Genomic DNA, 15,994 nt, shown 5'->3' with positions numbered 1-15,994 from the left:
TATGTTGTCAACATTTTGTGCATAAAAGGAGTGGAAATAAGTGTTTGTTAACTACGTCTATTGATAAGCGTAGTAATTGTACCACCGAACTATACTGAGGTAACTGGACATGGACTTACAACAAGGTAACGTCTCAAAGCCTATGACTGATGCTATGTGGGAGGGATAGATCTTCTACTTTAATCTTGGACTGATTATCGAAATCAGCTTTGAACTTATCAACGAACAAATTAATTTTGTAATATATGAAGTACGTCGGAATATATAGGATATGTTTTTTTCCAATTTGTGAAGGAGTGCCTAAAATACATTTGGGAAAAGTTAAATTACTGGAAGTCTTAAATTCTTTTAAGGTAAAGAACTTTGAACGATATAGCAAAATGGTGGTCGCTCAGAAGTAATCTGTGGGCAAGACACCTTCGCTAACTTTACATACTCAAATAGAATCTGTGAAGCTTACTTACTAACTGTTTGCGATTGCAGAAGTGTTTCATACTTAAGTGAACTTAGGAATTTGAAAGAGTAATAACTCTTAGATCCTCATATCAGATATTAACTGAGATTTAAGAAGGAAATAGTTTAAACTGATTTATTTTGATGTTACGTCGCAGAGCTGTTAAAGAACATCTGTGGCCGGTCGAATTTCATCAAGTCGTTGCATTATTGTTTTAGTGAAACAGGAAAGCAAATCTTACATGCGTAAAGCTCATCTCACAATAGAAGTCTGCAAACGTGATGTCATTTTGGCGTCGTACGCAATATCAACAACTGCGGGGATTGCTATGGACTTTGTGACAAAGAATAATATGAATGCTATTGCTCCTCGTTCCATCCGCAGCAGTTTAACCAGTTCTGTTAGATTCCTTCTTAATCACTCAACTCGCAAATAGCCAAATATTTGTTTCATCATTCGTCCCTTAATTAGTCGGAAAAATAAACAACATAGAATATTTAAGAACATATTTGCGTTAAATACATAAGTAAGTTCCAGAATGTGATAACTACATTAAGGTGAAAAAAGTATTAGGATGTAGCGGGATTCGAACATACCGCTTTCGGCTCCATTAACCACATTATCCATTACTCTAGTCCTTGGTCATGTGGCTTTAATCTCCTTTATTTGTTATTGTAGTATGTCTTCAAGGCTTATGTCGTTGATCCTTTATTAACTGACATTTAGTAGTAATAGTAACATGTTTGGGACAAATTTTCAATGCGCCATTGCTTTGAAACGGAATATTGCAAGTTATAATACAAAACATCTAAAAACGTAGAAATTTTTATATGAGTTGTGGTCCCGCCGATTAATACGGTCATTTACATTACCGTAAGAAGTCTTTGAAGAATATTAATTAAATTTAAATTTAAACTTAAGGTGGTGGTGGTGGTGGTTGTTAGTGTTTAACGTCCCGCCGACAACGAGGTCAGTAGAGACGAAGCGCAAGCTCGGGTTAGGGAAGGAAATCGGCCGTGCCCTTTCAAAGGAACCATCCTGGCATTTGCGTGAAACGATTTAGGGAAATCACGGAAAACCTAAGTCAGGATGGCTGGAGACGGGATTGAACCGTCGTCCTCCCGAATGCGAGTCCAGTGCGCTAACCACTGCGCCACCTCGCTCGGTTTTAAACTTAAGGAAAAGTACGTCTTATCAAATGTAGAACACACCGACTAGGCTGTGGGAATTATTGAAGGAAGAGAGGAATCAGTTACACATGTTACACCAAATTAGGGTTTACGTAACCAGCGGAAGAAAGCATTACGGCTTATAACGGGACGGGTCATCTCAATGTACACAGCGTCATGCACCGTGAGGTGGCTTGCGGAGTACAGATGTAGGTAAGAACAACAGCACAGTGGTACTAAGAAAACTGACATATCTGTTATCTACATCTATGTACATACGCCGCAAGCCACCATATGGCTCTTGGCGGGGTACGTTGTACTACTACTAGTCATTTTCTTTCCTGTTCCACTCGCAAAACCGAGCGAGGTGGCGCAGTGGTTAGACACTGGACTCGCATTCGGGAGGACGACGGTTCAATCCCGCGTCCGGCCATCCTGATTTGGGTTTTCCGTGATTTCCCTAAATCACTCCAGGCAAATGCCGGGATGGTTCCTCTGAAAGGGCACGGCCGACTTCCTTCCACATCCTTCCCTAAACCGATGAGACCGATGACCCCGCTGTCTGGTCTCCTTCCCCAGACAACCAACCAACCAACCAACCAATCCACTCGCAAACAAAGTGAGGGAAAAACGAACGTCTATATACGTCAGTACGAGCCCTAATTTCTGCTACTTTCGTGGTGCTTACGCGAAATTTGCGTTACCGGCAGTAGAATCCTTCTGGAGTTAGTTTCAAACGCAGGTTCTTTAAATTTTCTCAATAGCGTTCCTACAAACGGGTGTCGCCTTCACTACGGGGATTCCAATTTGAGTTTCCGACGCATCTCCGTAATACTTGTGCGTTTTTCGAACCTACCGGTAACAAATCTAGCAGCAAGCCTCTGAAATGCTTCGATGTATTCTTTCGATCTGACCTGGTGGGGATCCCAGACACTTCAGCAATAATCAAGAGTGGATCACACTAGTGACATATACACAGTCTCCTTTACAGATGAACATTTCCCTAAAATTCTGCCAATAGGTCGAAGTCGGGAATTCGTCTTCCTTACTACAGTCTTTACGTACTTGTTCCATTTCACATCGTTTTGCGATGTTACGCCTAGGTATTTAATCGACGTGAGTATCTCAAACAGCCTGACGCTGTGGCCGAGATGTTCTAGGCGCTTCAGTCCGGAACCGTGCTGCTGCTACGGTCGCAGGTTCGAATACTGCCTCGGGCATGGATGTGTGTGCTGTCCTTAGTTTAGTTAGGTTTAAGTAGTTTTAAGTCTAGGGGACTGATGACCTCAGATGTCAAGCCCCATAGTGCTCAGAGCCATTTGAACTACTGATCAACAGTATCCAGAATCCCCTATGCAATGTGTAACTGATGACTAGAAGTCACAAGACGCGGGCCCGCCAGTCTAAAAGGAGGCGGGTAGTATTATGCTGTCACTAGGGGAGCAGTAACAGCAGAATGGGCTCTTTGGGAGAGCTGAGTGACTTTCAACGTAGCGTAGTCATTCGATGTCATCAAGTAATAAATCTGTAAAAGACATTTAGACCCTTGTAAAACTGCTCTTGTTGACTATTGGTGACGTGATTGTGAAGAGGTAACACGAAGGTGCAACCGAGACCAATCAGACCTGATGTAGTGACGGACAGAGATCGTCGAGCACTGTGGAGGGATGTTGCAAACAATAGCGTGAAATCAGTGGAGGGAACCACTCGTACATTCCAAAGCACTACCACAGTTCAGTTCCGTTAGCACATATGACTGTGCGTAGGGAGTTAAAAAGAATGGAGTACAATGGTCTGGCAGCTACGTATAAGCTATACATTTCTGTAGTCAGTAGTTAAAGATGCTTTAGGCCGTATAAAGACGGACGCCACTAGAAGGTGTATGACTGAAAACGAGTGATATGGACTGATGAATCACGCTGCATCCTGTGGCAATCTGTTGGAAGGCGTTGGGTTTGGCGAATGCCTGGAGAAGATTACCCCCATTATGTTTACTGCCACCGTGAAATAGGGACGTTATGGGGGTGTTTTTCGTGATTAGGGTGTGGTCCCATCATTGCACTTAAGACAAAGGCAAATGCGGAAAGATATAAACATATTTTAAAGCATTGTGCACTGAGCAAAGTGGACGAACTGCTCGGAGACGATGACGACTGTATGAGCACGACAGTGCACCCTGTCTTAACGCTGCGTCTGTGAGGCAATGGTTTGTGAAATGTGACATTCCTGAGATAGACGATCCTACTTAGAATCCCACATGAATCCAATGGAACACCTTTAAGGCCGGCCGGGGTGGCCGAGCGGTTGTAGGCGCTACAGTCTGGAACCGCGCGACCGCTACGGCCGCAAGTTCGAATCCTGCCTCGGGCATGGGTGTGTGTGATGTCCTTAGGTTGGTTAGGTTTAAGTAGTTCTAAGTTATAGGGGACTGATGATCTCAGAAGTTAAGTCCTATAGTGCTCAGAGCCATTTCTTGAACACCTTTAGGATGAGTCAGAACATCTACTTCGATCCAGATCCCAGCGTTCAACATCACCACCTTCGCTGATTTTAACTGTTGAGGACGAATGGGCTGCTATTACCCCAAAGACATTAAGACATTTTCGTTGCGCCACAACCTAGTCTGGAGTAATGAAGTGCCTTGTGTTGATGCCGCTAAACGAAGTCATAGGGCCAGGTTCAGTCATCTCGATGACAGAGCACTTTGGAGTAAGAATGTAGATTCAGAGTGTAGGAGCACTCACTCAGTACGCTGACACAATGGACTACATCCACTGGCGCTTCTGAAAGCCGAAGTTACAGCAGAGGCAGGGAATCCTGAAGAACTGACGATGAGGAAACCAGGCCATATGAAGTCATCATTGCCTAGCTTTGGTGGCCAAGAACGCCGACTTGCAATAGTTCCCCAGCTAAAGCGCTGTAAAGGGAAAACAGCAGCCGGTCTGTCTCACGTGAACAGTAATCGCATCAGACTGTCTCTCAGTTGTGCTCAGATGTTCTCAGTCACTACCCAAGTGTGTACAGGATGGTGAACGACACAGTCAACGACGGCCACTAACTTCGAGGCCACGAGAACGTTTACAGTACATGATGATGCAGCCAACCACCTACTCCGGATTTCGACTGCAGATGCTTCAGGCATGCACCTGAGGAGAAGAATGTATGCAGAGCAGTTGATGACTTCGCGCTGCCAGGTTACCTACTGTGACACTTGTTTCTCTATCGGGTCGCGTGTCCGTGTGTGGGGTGGTAGCATCTCAGCTACACTGGTACTGCACAGTTATTTCGGTCAGCTCACAGTGTTGAAGAGCAGCGCCCAGTGCGGGCAAAACCCTTCAGCTTCGGTCATGCTGGCGACTACGGTCAGACACCGTCCTTCCCAGTGTTGTACTATGTGGCCATGGGCAGCCAGACTGTTTAGTGCTGCCTGTTACACATCGGCGGAAGAGTGTGGCCATTGTTAACTTTCTGAAGTCTCGCTGACATCAGTGGTCATCAGTGCTTGTACGCACTGCCTCTATGACAGGCATTAGCTGGCAATGGTACGCCGAATCCACGCAGAATGCGTGGTTACTGTTCTGCCGGACATGCCCAAAAGAACAGACACCACACATTCGTATAACTGATTCACCTAGTTGCCCAATGGATCCACCTTCTTCAGTGCAGATGCACAAGTACGTCCGACCTCCTGCGGGAATCTCTGAGTAGCGAGCATGGAGGAAATGGGCAGGGACTGAGGATAGGTGGCGCTCGGTGGGAGTGTGGTCGACTGTGACGCGTGCCGATACAGTCCGTGCAGTTGCGATAACGCTGTGTCCCGGTTGGCACAGTGGTTAATGGCTCTGAGCGCTATGGGACTTAACATCTGAGGTCATCAGTCTCCTAGAACTTAGAACCACTTAAACGTAACTAACCTAAGGACATCATACACATCCATGCCCGAGGCAGGATTCGAATCTGCGACCGTAGCGGTCGCGCGGTTCCAGACTGAGGCACAGTGGTTAACGCACCTGCCTAGCAAGCAGGAGTTCCCGGGCTGTAATCCCTAGCCAGTACACATTATCGCTCGTCGCCGCTGATTCCGCGTAATGTCAGCGTGTAGCTGAGATCAGTAATCCCTTCTCTTTCCTTTCTCCCCCCTCCACCCCTCCAACTTCAATTGAAGTAAAATAGTGCTGATCAGATAGTGTATACTGTAATGCGTTTCCTGTACAACACTTCAGAACAGCTGAATACACTCTAATATATTCTTATATGCACGTTCAAAATTTGTGACGCCTGTTAGAATCTTTCTCTAAAAGGAAGTACGTTGCAAATAAATGAAGTGATGAAACCACTTCCCGAATTCTGTTGCGGGGCGTGGATTATCGACAGTGCAGTCATTGAAATTGATAGAACGAGCTTTTTATTGTTCTCGATTTAGCCTGTGCTCATTTTTGCAGGTAAAGTCACAATTTAAGACTCTCAACCGTCTCTGTTATGTTGATATTATATTTTCGGAGTGATTCACCCAGCCGGCCGCTGTGGTCGAGCTGTTCTAGGCGCTTCAGTCCGGAACCGCGCTGCTACTACGGTCGCAGGTTCGAATCCAGCCTTGGGCATGGATGTGTGTGATGTCCTTAGGTTAGTTAGATTTACGTAGTTCTAAGTCTAGGGGACTGATGACCTCAGATGTTAAGTCCGATAGTGCTTAGAGCATTTGAACATTTTTTTTTAATTCACCCAAATACAACCTTAAACTGAATTTATCTTAGTGCTAGCAAGAATTTTTATGTTTCGATTCAGTCCATGCAGCACAGGTGCTATTACCAAAAAATTAAACGACGTATCGAATAATTGGTGCATGTGAAAAATGAATGCCTCTTAAACAATTATTTTATTTGATGTAATGTTTTATTTTTTTTTTATTTTTTTTTTGCGTGCACAATGATTTCCTCGTAAATAAGCTCCAAAGTCGAAAAATCTTAGGTGTCCGAATGTAAGTTGCAAATTAGTGTAGAAGATGATAGAGCGCGACGTAGGTAAGTAAGAAAGTAACTTCGTTTGTGTAATGTATATCGTATTTATGGCGACACAATAAACAGGATTTATCCGAAAAAAATTTATAAAAAAAAGCATTACCCCAGAAAATGAGTAACATACTATCATTATTAATCATACTTGCATTAGTATTCTACAAAGACAAAGAGCTACTAGTTGAAACTGCCTTGAAATATTTCGTGATACAAATGGCGTATCATGCTCATTATATTTCTGTTTTCAAAACATGACAACAGCAACAAATAACAGATGCACTTTACTTTCTATGACGTCAGGAGAATGTTCCAAGGCTCATGATTTGTTTTACAGTTTCTTTAGTATACAGTACAAGTACGACGTCTAGTGTAGCTCGTCACCTCTCGCTTTAAACAGATGCATAAGCTCGAATGAAATTACTGTTTCACTCGTGCCTGTTTTGTATGGCGATGCACATGCACTAGACTACTCGATTCTATTCCTGTGAACAGACTCAGTTTATGACTCAGCTGATCGACCAATTCCGCAAGCACCCCGACCCTGTTGGTAGCCTCAGACTCTCAGAGGGGCGCGGAATCGTGACGTCAGAAGCGTGTTTACACTCTCGAGAGTCTCACGAAGCACGCTTTGCGAGAAATGCAGCATCGAGAAGTTCTCGAGTGTCTCGAGCCATGCGCTCTCATTCCCCATCCCTACTGGTCCAGCTGCTTGAGGCTTGATTGATTTTCTGTCGCGACAGCTTGTGCAAAGAAACCAACGTGTTTGTACTGACAACGCGATGGCTTGTACAAGCAAACAGCAGCTGTGAGGTAACCTTCGCAGCGGCACTATGTCGGACGATGAGAAACAGATCGATTGCAATATGGTTGAAAAGTTTATTTGAGTATACGAAAGCTAGGTTTGTTTCAACAGCATTAAATCGAAGGCCTGGGAAGACAAGGCAAAGAGGGATGTTAGGTACATAATGCTCTTCACGACTAACGAAATAATTGGCCCTGTCTTACACAAACATATTTTTATGAGAAAGATAAAATTATCCTAGAACCAACTATAGAACGGAAAATACAGCATAGGTAGGGACAAATTAAGCAAGTCATTTCTTTCCTTTAACAGATGTGTAAAGACCCCTATTTGCCCCTTCAGCACGCAAGAAATCACAGTATTGCCGTCGGTCTTTCGTGTGGTGTTTGGGCTTCTGCCATTGTATCCTGCTATTTAATCGAAAATTTTGAAGCTTATAGGAGGATCATGTGCACTGATCAGTTGGACCATTATGACCAAGTACCTAATAGCTGGTGTGTCCACCTGTGGAACGGTTAACAGCGGCGACGCGTGGTGGCATGGAAGCCATGAGGCCTTGGTACGTCGTTGGAGGGAGTAGGCACCACATCTGCACATACAGTTCACGTAATTCCCGTAAATTCCGGGGAGGCGGGCGATGAGCTCTGAAGCCATATTCAATCACATCCCAGATGTTTTCGATCGGGTTGAGACCTGGCGAGTTGGGGGCGAGCATTTAAATTGGAAGTGGCCACTGTGTTCCTCGAACCACTCACTCACACTCATAGGCCTGTGACATGGCGCATTATCTTGTTGAAAAATGCTGCTGCCGTCGGGAAACACCATCGTCGTTAAGGAGTGTACGTGGTGTGAAATCAGTGTACGATACTCCTTGGCTGTTATGGTGCACCGGAAAGCTCCCACAGTAGAGATGTCAAAGAGTTGTTCTCCAGGAAGGAGAGGGTTTCTTGCCTTTTCATCGATATGATGAAAAAGATATCGGGATTCATCAGTGCAGACAGCGCTTTGCCAGTGCGCCAACGCCCAATGCCCAAGGTCGCGTGCTCATTTCAGTCGTAGTTGCTGATGTCATGATGTTAACTTTGGCACAGGCACAGGTCGTCGGCTGCAGAGGTTCATCGTTAGGAGTGTTCGGTGCACTGTGTATTCAGAGACACTTATACTCTCCCCAGCATGAAAATCTGATGCTGGTCCCGCCACAGTTCGCTGCCTATTCTGTTATACCAGTCTGTCCAGCCTACGAAGTCCGAAATCTACACTACTGGCCATTAAAATTGCTACAACAAGAAGAAATGCAGATGATAAACGGGTATTCATTGGACAAATATATTTTACTAGAACTGACATGTGATTACATTTTCACGCAATTTCGGTGCATAGATCCTGAGGAATCAGTACCCAGAACAATCACCTCTGGACGTAATAACGGCCTTGATACGCCTGGGCACTGAGTCAAACAGAGCTTGGATGGCGTGTACAGGTACAGCTGCCCATGCAGCTTCAACACGATACCACAGTTTATCAAGAGTAGTGACTGGCGTATTGTAAAGAGACTGTTAAGCCACCATTGACCAGACGTTTTCAATTGGTGAGAGATCTGGAGAATGTGCTGGCCAGGGCAACAGTCGAACATTTTCAATATCCAGAAAGGCCCGTACAGGACCTGCAACATGCGGTCCTGCATTATCCTGCTGAAATGTAGGGTTTCGCAGGGATCGAACGAAGGGTAGAGCGACGGGTCGTAACACATCTGACATGTAACGTCCACTGTTCAAAGTGCCGCCAATGCGAACAAGAGATGACCGAGACGTGTAACCAATGGCACCCTATACCATCACACCGGGTGATACGCCAGTATGGCGATGGCGAATACACGCTTCCAATGTGCGTTCACCGGGATGTCACTAAACACGGATGCTACCATCATGATGCTGTAAACAGAACCTGGATTCATCCGAAAGAATGACGTTTTGCCATTCGTGCACCCAGGTTCGTCGTTGAGTACACCATCGCAGGCGCTCCTGTCTGTGATGCAGAGTGAAGGGTAACCGCAGCCATGATCTCGAAGCTGATAGTCCATGCTGCTGCAAACGTCGTCTTACTGTTCGTGCAGATGATTGTTGTCTTGCGAACGTCCCCATCTGTTGACTCAGGGATCGAGACGTGGCTGCACGATCCGTTACAGCCATGCGGATAAGATGCCTGTCATCTCGACTGCTAGTTATACGAGGCCGTTGGGATCCAGCATGGCGTTCCGTATTACCCTCCCGAACCCACCCATTCTATATTCTGGTAACAGTGATTGGATCTCGTCCAACGCGAGCAGCAATGTCGCGATACGATAAACCGCAATGGCGATAGGCTACAATTCGACCTTTATCAAAGTCGGAAACGTGATGGTACGCATTTCTCCTCCTTACACGAGGCATCACAACAACGTTTCACCAGGCAACGGCGGTCAACTGCTGTTTGTGTATGAGAAATCGGTTGGAAACTTTCCTCATGTCAGCAGGTTGTAGCTGTCGCCACCGGCGCCAACCTTGTGTGAATGCTCTGAAAAGTTAATCTTTTGCATACCACAGCATCTTCTTCCTGTCGGTTAAATTTCACGTCTGTAGCACGTCATCTTCGTGGTGTAGCAATTTTAATGGCCAGTAGTGTATAATGAGTGGTGGCGCCCAACCCCACGACGTCTGGACGTGGTTTCGCCTTGGTTTCGCATCGTGTTGAGACACTCACCAGAGCCCTCCTCGAATACCCAATACGTCTTGCAGTTTCCGAAACGCTCATGTCGAGCCTCCAGGCCATCACAATCTGCCCTTGGTCATACTGAGATAGATCGCGCGCCTTCCCAATTCTACACATGGACAGCACGCTCACTGATACTACATGCGCCGTGTGTATGTCTGACTAGCAGTTTTTCCTCGCCAGACGACGCTGCTATCGCCTGAACGGGTTTGTATCGATAGCAGGTGGTGGTCATAATGTTCTGGCTGATCAGTGTATGTTTTCCTATTTATTGTGAAACAATTACACCAATTATGCGAACAAGTTTTCAGCTCAGGGTAATTTACGTGGCAAGACGTTTATCGTTTCATTACCCAGTCTGTACTCCATTTAATTATCACGATTTATCTGTAATTTTCTGGTGTTACGTTCTTTATCAGTAAAAACGGAGCCGTTATAGCACCACTTTGTTGTCCGTCTGTTCAGACTAATTTTTCTGAGGGACGGGTAGAGGTATCAAGCCGAAATTTATGTCAAGTATTAGAGTACGAAGCCTTGGCGCTGTAAAAATTTTAAGCTTCTCCAGTCAATGCAGTAAAGAGACAAGGCCATTTACATCACATATTTTGATAAAAATTCACTCATGGAAACCAATACATGAACTACCTACATGCATAATTAAATTTGTGCAGAACCCTCAGAGTGCGATTCCTATTCGCACTTGCCCGGTTCTTTATTTTTTTGAATCACAAAAGCAAAAGCGAAACTAATGCTCATACAAGCAAGCTTTTCGGTGTGGTGGCGAAGGGTATTTTCGTGCATGCTTGGACAAAATGCATGTCAAGCACGTTGGCATCATCAACAGCAGTTACACTAGTTGCAGGTAAGAGCAGCGTAGGCTGTGTTAAATCTGCTTCATTTTGTCTTGCGGAAACCATAGGTGTGATCAGAAAGTAAGGTGTTTTTTTTTTTTTTTTTTTTTTTTTTTTTTTTTTTTTTTTTTTTTTAATTTCACGGTCTTTATACATTCGATTTTCAGTATTGTTGGTGCACATGTCCCTGTTGTATGTTTGCGTTTCCAGCTGTTTTGCATATTTAGTTTATTGTTGACAGACGAGAATGTTATACGTGTTTTCGAGTGCTCCACGAATTTTTACTTTCGGAAAAGCTAGATCAAAGAATCTGCATTAAATTTTGCTTGAAAATGGAATAAAGTACAGCGCCATATTCGAAATGTTGGTATAAACGTTTTAAAGAGAGTCGAGAAGACGTTCAAGGAGATGGCTGTCTGGACGCCCTAGCACAATAATTACTGATGATGACAATGTGGAAGAAGTGAAGAAAATGGTTTTGGAAAATCGCCAAATCACTATCAGAGAGAATTTGCTGAAATGATGTCGGCATATCCTTTGACTCATGCCAAGCAATAGTTTTCGAATGCTTTGGGCACCAACTTTGTTCCGAAATTGTTGAATTTGGACCAAGAACGTGGTCGCGTACATGTCGCTCAGGAATTGCTGAATGAAGATGACAACAATTCAGGACTTGTGAAGAAGGTTGTAACAGGTGACGAAACGTGGTTGTACAGGTATGGCGACGAAACCAATGCCCAACCGTCCCAATGGAAACTGCGCGAAGAGCCAAGCCCCCCCCCCCCCAAAAAAAAAAAAAAAAAAAAAAATTCGACGAGTTCGATCTCACCTGAAGGTTCTTTTCACGGCTTTTTTCGATTACAGACCGTTAGTGCATCATGAGTTCTTATTTTATGGTTGTACAGTGAGTAAGGAATCCTACCTGGAAGTTATGTACCATTTGCGTGAAGCAATCCGAAGAAAACGATCCGGATTGTGGCAAAACCACTCGTGGGAATTCTATCACGATAATGCCCTCACTCACATCTCAATCCTTGTTCGTAATTTTTTGGCAAAAACAAAATCGTCATGTTGCCTCAGCCACCGTATTCGCCGAAATGGCCTCTGGCAACTTCTTTCTATTCCCGAGGCGGAGGAGAACCATGGAAGGGCGTCGTTTTGCCTCCACTGATAAGATAAAAAGAGAATCACTGACGGAGCTAAACACCTTAACGAAAAGTGAGTTCCATAAATGTTTCCAAGATTGTAGAAAGTGATGGCACAAGCATATTATGTCTGAGGGGGATTACTTTGAAGGGGACAAAGTTGATGAATAAATAAAGATTCTTTAAGAATAAAAATTCCCGATACTTTTCCGTCTCATCTCTACTTTCTGAATTCAAAAATCCAAGAAGAAAGACATCGATCAACTTGCTGTATCTTTATAATCGGTTTTCAGTGAGAAGTTGGGGGATATATGTACACAACATAGAGATATCTTGGAGGTGAGATAAATACAGCGCTTGTGGGGTCACTGATGCAGTTACTGTTCTTGCTAAATACGGAAGTGAAAAGTAATATTTAATTCTGTGATACAATGATAAACAGCTCATCCACTATGGATGGAAGACGTTTAATGAGAATCTTATCATATACTTGAAGTCCGCACACTTTTTAGCAGACCTAGCTCTTGAAAATTTCTAACTCCATTGCATGAAAACGCTACTCATTATTTTCAGCTCCAGCGATAAGATCCGTTTTCACAGCAAAATAGCGGGAGATGAGCGTTTAACGTCCCGTCGACGACGAGGGTATTAGAGACGGAGCATATACCCTATAGGACAAAAGTAGTTTATATTGAATGGTAACAATGTATTTTTTCTCTTCGCATGATATTTCTATACATAAATTAGGTTAACTTCTGTCTTATTATAGCACAAACACTTTTGTAGATACTCTTGTTAGTGCACTGATTGAGTGCGGCTGGTGCAGTCTTTCCAACATGTGCTAGAGAGATTAGAAGTTCGCTCAGGTTTTATGTCTCATGTTTTACACCTTTGTTACTCGCGAGCAGTCTTTGCTGTCATATCTGTACCCACATTTGCGTGGTCACTCCTGAGTCAGCTATGCTGATTTGTCTTAATTTAGGTGTTTGGAGTAAGCAGTGGCTCAGCCAATGAGAAGTGGGGCCAACTTGGAACATGGCATGAGGTCCTGAAAACGAACAAAGTTTCCTAATGTCTTCTGTCTTCAGTTCTCTTCGGTTATGTGTGTTTTTAGGTGTTTTAAGAGTTGTAGCTGCTCTAAAATATACTGAGAAGATTGGAGAATGAAGTATGATAGCAGACGGGGTTTGTAAAAGTGAGATTACAATGACAGTTACTAACAACATTTTTCTGTCCACGGACGCCGGAAATAAAAGGCAAAATTGCAGCAGTGGGACCATGGCGAACCATCCTGAAGCGAGGGGTTCTCGTCTTTACTGAGACGTTATGAACAACAAAGATGGACTTGCAGTATCAATTAATGTGGGCCACTTCTCGTTTTCTCTGTATGATGATTTATATATAACACTGCTGAGGGAATATGTTCTTCGTTCACCTAACATTTCTTTGCATTTTCGTTGGACTCAGAATAATTTATAAACGATGTTTTTGTGATGCTGTGAAATAGCCACCATATGGTTCTTGTAACACAGATTATGGCATTTCAAGTAAATGAACTGTATCTTTTAGATTTCGGTAAGTGATAAGAAATCAATAGCACTTATTTACATACCTTTCCATCTCTAAGCAGAATATATATTTATCTGTTGGTTATTGCCAAGGTGTCGTTGTTGTTGTTGTTGTGGTCTTCAGTCCTGAGACTGGTTTGATGCAGCTCTCCATGCTACTCTATGCTGTTCAAGCTTCTTCATCTCCCAGTACCTACTGCAACCTACATCCTTCTGAATCTGCTTAGTGTATTCATCTCTTGGTCTCCCTATACGATTATTACCCTCCACGCTGCCCTCCAATACTAAATTTGTCATCCCTTGATGTCTCAGAACATGTTCTACCAACCGATCCCTTCTTCTAGTCAAGTTGTGCCACAAACTTCTCTTCTCCCTAATCCTATTCAATACCTCCTCATTAGTTATGTGATTTACCCATCTAATCTTTAGCATTCTTCTGTAGCACCACATTTCAAAAGCTTCTATTCTCTTCTTGTCCAAACTATTTATCGTCCATGTTTGACTTCCACACATCACTACACTCCATACAAATACTTACAGAAACGACTTCGTGACACTTAAATCTATACTCGATATTAACAAATTTCTTTTCTTCAGAAACGCTTTCCTTGCCATTGCCAGTCTACATTTTATTTCCCTCAGCATCACCCGACTTAATTCAACTACATTGCATTATCCTCGTTTTTCTTTGGTTGATGTTCATCTTATATCCTCCTTTGAAGACACTGTCGATTCCGTTCAACTGCTCTTCCAAGTCCTTTGCTGTCTCTGACAGAATTACAATGTCATCGGCGAACCTTAAAGTTTTTATTTCTTCTTCATGGATTTTAATACCTACTCCGAATTTTTCTTTTGTTTCCTTCAGTGCTTGCTCAATATACAGATTGAATAACATCGGGGAGAGGCTACAACCCTGTCTCACTCTCTTCTCAACCACTGCTTCCCTTTCGTGTCCCTCGACTCTTATAACTGCCATCTAGTTTCTGTACAAATTGTAAATAGTCTTTCGCTCCCTGTATTTTACCCCTGCCACCTTCAGAATATGAGAGTATTCCAGTCAAGATTGTCAAAAGCTTTCTCCAAGTCTACAAATGCTTTCCTTAATCTAGCTTCTAAGATAAGTCGTAGACTCAGTATTGCCTCACATGTTCCAGTATTTCTACGGAATCCAAACTGATCTTCCCAGAGGTCGGCTTCTACCAGTTTTTCCATTCGTCTGTAAAGAATTCGCGTTAGCATTTTGCAGCCGTGACTTATTAAACTGATAGTTCTGCAATTTTCACATCTGTCAACACCTGCTTTCTTTGGGATTGGAATTATTATATTCTTCTAGAAGTCTGAGGGTATTTCGCCTGTCTCATATATCTTGCTCACCAGACGGTAGAGTTTTGTCAGGGCTGGCTCTCCCAAGGCTGTCAGTAGTTCTAATGGAATGTTGTCTACTCCCGGGGCCTTGTTTCGACTCAGGTCTTTCAGTGTTCTGTCAAACTCTTCACGCAGTATCATTTCTCCCATTTCATCTTCATATACATCCTCTTCCATTTCTATAATATTGTCCTCAAAAACATCGCCCTTGTATAGACCCTCTATATATTCCTTCCACCTTTCTACTTTTCCTTCTTTGCTTAGATCTGTGTTTCCATCTGAGCTCTTGATATTCATACAAGTGGTTCTCTTTTCTCCAAAGGTCTCTTTAATTTTTCTGTAGGCAGTATCTATCTTACCCCTGGTTAGACAAGCCTCTACGTCCTTACATTTGTCCTCTAGCCATCCCTGCTTAGCCATTTTGCACTTCCTGTCGATCTCATTTTTGAGACATTTGTATTCCTTTTTGCCTGCTTCATTTACTGCATTATTATATTTTCTCCTTTCATCAATCAAGTTCAATATTTCTTCTGTTACCCAAGGATTTGTACTAGCCCTCGTCTTTTTACCTACTTGATCCTCTGCTGCCTTCACTACTTCATCCCTCAAAGCTACCCATTCTTCTTCTACTGTATTTCTTTGTCCCATTCCTGTCAACTGTTCCCTTATGCTCTCCTTGAAACTCTGTACAACCTCTGGTTTAGTCAGTTTATCCAGGTCCCATCTCCTTAAATTCCCACCTTTTTGCGGTTTCTTCAGTTTTAATCTACAGTTCATAACCAATAGATTGTGGTCAGAGTCCACATTTGCCCCGGGAAATGTCTTACAGTTTAAAACCTGGTTCCTAAATCTCTGTCTTACCATTATATAATCTATC

General features: G+C 43.4%; 1 protein-coding gene and 1 non-coding gene across 2 annotated transcripts in view; both read right to left on the bottom strand.

Moving 5' to 3' along the window:
• LOC124594396 (retinal guanylyl cyclase 2-like) overlaps positions 1 to 15,994 on the bottom strand; it is a gene marked incomplete at its 5' end in the record, with an annotated part of 448,596 nt that overhangs the window by 362,670 nt on the left and 69,932 nt on the right. The gene's annotated exons all lie outside the window — the stretch shown is intronic.
• Positions 1,545 to 1,617, bottom strand: Trnaa-cgc. Its single transcript has one exon. It is a non-coding gene; the product is annotated as a tRNA-Ala (tRNA).

Source organism: Schistocerca americana, chromosome 2, assembly GCF_021461395.2.
Source record: "Schistocerca americana isolate TAMUIC-IGC-003095 chromosome 2, iqSchAmer2.1, whole genome shotgun sequence".
In the NCBI taxonomy this organism is placed as follows: Eukaryota; Metazoa; Arthropoda; class Insecta; order Orthoptera; family Acrididae; genus Schistocerca; species Schistocerca americana.
Note: the sequence above shows the minus strand (reverse complement) of the source record. Positions and strands in the feature narration are given on the sequence as shown.